At 48.0% G+C, this 911-nt stretch overlaps 1 non-coding gene across 1 annotated transcript in view; it reads right to left on the bottom strand.

The window, feature by feature from the left end:
• Positions 1-332, bottom strand: part of LOC134545392 (small subunit ribosomal RNA) — a 1981-nt gene extending 1649 nt beyond the window's left edge. Inside the window, exon 1 of the ribosomal RNA XR_010078508.1 lies at positions 1-332. This exon is cut by the window's left edge and continues 1649 nt beyond it. This is a non-coding gene — a ribosomal RNA (small subunit ribosomal RNA).
• Positions 333-911: the final 579 nt, after the last annotated feature.

The following is a 911-nucleotide window of genomic DNA, read 5'->3' as shown; positions in this document are numbered from 1 at the left end:
GATAAGGCAGACATTTGAAAGATGCGTCGCCGGTACGGAGACCGTGCGATCAGCACAAGTTATCCAGAGTCACCAAAGCAAACGGACGCAGACGAGCCACGCCGATTGGTTTTGATCTAATAAAAGCATCCCTCCCATTTCTGGTCGGGACTCAGTTCAGCATGTATTAGCTCTAGAATTACCACAGTGTATCCAAGTCATGTGGTACGATCTAAGGAACCATAACTGATTTAATGAGCCATTCGCGGTTTCACCTATTTTGGCTTGCACTTAGACATGCATGGCTTAATCTTTGAGACAAGCATATGACTACTGGCAGGATCAACCAGGAGCTGCTAGCAGCTTTTTTTTTCGTTCGGAGGAACCTCCCGGGTCCGCAGAGCACCGGTCCGAATCTTATGATGTACATTTTTTTTTCCTTCTGTATCAACAAGTACGGGGCGACTTCCCAATATCGACACCCGCTTTGCAATTGCAAAGTCTTTCCTTCCATCTCTAATTAATTTTCCTAGGGAGTAGGCGAGGCCAAACTTCCAAGGCTTTCACTGGCGAATATATCGCGCTCTTAGAAACTCGCATGGTACTTGGCGAGTGGATTTCAAATTATATGATCGGTGCCCACATTCGGGCGCGGCCCACTGCGGAGCAGACCGTGGCCCGTGGGCTCGCTGTGAACTAATTTGCCCACTGGTCCGAAAAGTATTCATTTCTAAACACCTTTGGCCAGGGCTGAAGACCGCGACTAACCCCTTTGAAACTTGTCTCTCAGGGAGCTGCGATCCATCAAACATTTCATTGTTAACAGAGGGGAACCATTACTTGGTTAAGACGATAGGACACGCGTTCCCCACCATTTCGCATCCAATCGAATTGCCGCACAAGAGCTCGTTACCTGAGAAAGGTATAGCATT

Source organism: Bacillus rossius, unplaced genomic scaffold (assembly GCF_032445375.1).
Source record: "Bacillus rossius redtenbacheri isolate Brsri unplaced genomic scaffold, Brsri_v3 Brsri_v3_scf706, whole genome shotgun sequence".
Lineage (NCBI taxonomy): Eukaryota > Metazoa > Arthropoda > Insecta > Phasmatodea > Bacillidae > Bacillus > Bacillus rossius.
This window is presented reverse-complemented; position numbering and strand designations above follow the sequence as displayed.